The sequence below is a fragment of the Tuber melanosporum genome, assembly GCF_000151645.1.
Source record: "Tuber melanosporum whole genome shotgun sequence assembly, scaffold_246, strain Mel28".
NCBI lineage: Eukaryota > Fungi > Ascomycota > Pezizomycetes > Pezizales > Tuberaceae > Tuber > Tuber melanosporum.
The window spans coordinates 35,620-38,354 of record NW_003298915.1 but is presented as its reverse complement, the minus strand read 5'-3'; positions in this window follow the sequence as shown (position 1 = coordinate 38,354).

The window sequence follows — 2,735 nt, the reverse complement described above, 5'->3', positions numbered from 1 at the left end:
ACACACGTTTAAGCTGTAGCGGCCGCATTAGGAACTCTTTGGTGGTGGGAGCTTAGCTTAGAGCTTTTTTTCCGGCTCCGCGCGACATAATACCAGTAAATTTATGCAGATTTTGCCCTTGAAGAAGGTTGAGCCCGCATGGCTCTTGTATGACAAGTACGAGTACTGTACCGGTACCCGGGTACCGGGGGGGTTAGCCGGATATGTACTGTACAAGTATGACACTACTCGACACGAGAGAGCCAACAAAACCTCCTCCCCTCGGGGCAAGGAGAGAATATGGCTATCATACGATAACTCGACAATTGTGTGTAAAGCGCTGACTTATCACACCACCCTTGCTATATAATACTGTACTCGTACTTGTGCCGGCGTGCAGCAGGGAGGAGAAGGAGGAGGAGGAGGAGGAGGGAAAAGCTCCTTACCCTTTGCGTCCAATTGTCACTCTACCATTGATACCGGTATGATACAAGTATCACGTACGGTACTAGAGCATACCGGCACACAAGTATACTGTACTATATGCATCTACCCCCCCCCCCCCCCACTTTGTCAATTCTTGTTGGCTATCGTGCACTTGAGTATAAATTTTGTGGGCTACTGTGTCGTACAGCTTATCATACCAGGGTACAGTACGGTACTGTACAGGGCTGGGTTGAGATGACAGCTACTCGAGCGTCATATCATACTGACTGTAGTATCATATCATGGTGCGCCATGTTGGGTCCTTTTCGTCTTTTTTTCCCCTCGGAGTTTTCTTTTTTTTTTTTGTCCTTGGAAGGAAAAAGGATTGTATTGTGGCCAATAAGTCATATATTATCTATATAATATATATATAATAAATATATATATTGCGAAAAAGAAAGGTACTTTTATGATGGTAGTGGTTGATAGTAATAGTAAAAGATGGAAAATTAAATTGAAAAAAAAAAAAGTGAATACCGTTAGTTAAAATAAAATTTCAATAAATAAATAAGTAAATCAAAAGAGTAATCCCTTTTTCTTCTTTGTTTTTATTCCCCCATGTGGCAATTATTGTGTTCCCCACAATATCGGCCAACACAATGTCGTGTGCCGGTTTCCTGCCCCACGTGTATCCGACCGACATCCTAAAGGGACAGCTACGGTACAGTACCCTACTCGTACTATACTTTACTCGTACAGGTACCAACCCCCCAAGCATTCCGGTATGTCCAGCTAAAAATAAATTATCCAGGGTATTTCTCCTTCCCCCCGTCCTCACAAATAATGTCTACTCTCCCCTGGATTGCCTGCTGTAACGATAAAACAAGAAAATTTCTTAATAGGAAGAGAGGGAAAAAACCGGAAAAAACAAAACAAAAAAACAAAAAAACAGAGAGTGTGAGAGAGAAAAGCAATACTGATCAAGCTATGCCATGAGCCCCGCGTGTATTAAGCCCCTAGTGAAAACTCACCTTTCCTCCTATAGTACCCGTAGGAGAGATTCCCGGCTTGTCCGAAGACCCCGTTAAGCCAAACCAAGAATTTGGTCCAACGTCCTAACAATCCCGTCAATGTACCTCTCCCTGAAGAGCCTGACCGACATCCTAGAATTATCCAACTTTTCAAGGTCAACGCAGCCTCTCGAAAGAAAGAGCCTAACAATTTCCTCACGCCCCCCATTGACCGCAAGCACAAAGGGAGAATCGCCACGGTGGTCCTCAACCTTGGGGTTAGCGCCGTGGTCTAGGAGTAACTCCACCGTATCGTACTGTCCGTACATGACTGCGACATGCAGCGGTGACGCCTTGCCACTGCCCTCCATGCCCAGGTCGATATTTCTGCCTTCAGTAACCAACATGCGGACCAATTCGAAATCCTTGGTTTTGATCGCCGAAATAAGCGGTGTCCAGCCCGTGTCGCACGGACTATTAACATCTGTCCGGGGGTCCTTTAGCAGGGCTCGTACGGCTTCACGACTTTGGGAATTGACGGCGGTGAGCAGCGCCGTGCGGCCCCAATTCCCGAGCTGGTTGACGATGGTCCTCGGATCCTGTAGTAGGTGAGTCACCACATCTTCATTGCCGCTCTCGGCCGCGAGGTGTAATGGGCTGTTTCCACGACGATCCGGAGCTGTGACGGTGAAGCCCCCATCCTCAACCAAGCACCGGACAACCTCCGACCGGCCATTACGACATGCCCTGTGGAGCGCGGACCAACCTAACAGATCCCTAACGTTCCGGACGAGCTCAGGACGGCCCAGCAGAAGCTGCACTATGTCCAGGTGCCCGCCGACTGCAGCGAGGTGCAATGCCGTATCCTTGATGAGGTACTGTGATTTGGCGTTGATATTGATGTCATCCCTGGCAATGAGCAATCGTATGGCTGAGGTGTGGCCGGTTATGGCGGCCGCGCACAATGGTGACATGTTGTCCTCGTTAAGCACGTTTGCTTCGATTCCGCATTCTAGTAGGGTACGTATTCCGGTCTCATCCACGCAGAGTAGGGCGTCGACGAGAACACCCCTGCCAACATGATCGAGGAGGCCATAGGATATCAACCTCTTAATTGTGCAGTGGTCTGCTCGGATTGCTGCGCTGAATAGTGCCTTCTTTCCGTAGTTTCGGTATTTCCCGCGACATGCTGACCTCATGAGCGCCGGGGCTAAAAGGTGGGCGAATTGGGGGTGAGTCTGCATCAAGGCGTTGATGTCTCCGGGCGATAGTTGATCAGCGATTCCTAGTGCCATTTCATTTGGAAGATCCAACAATGAT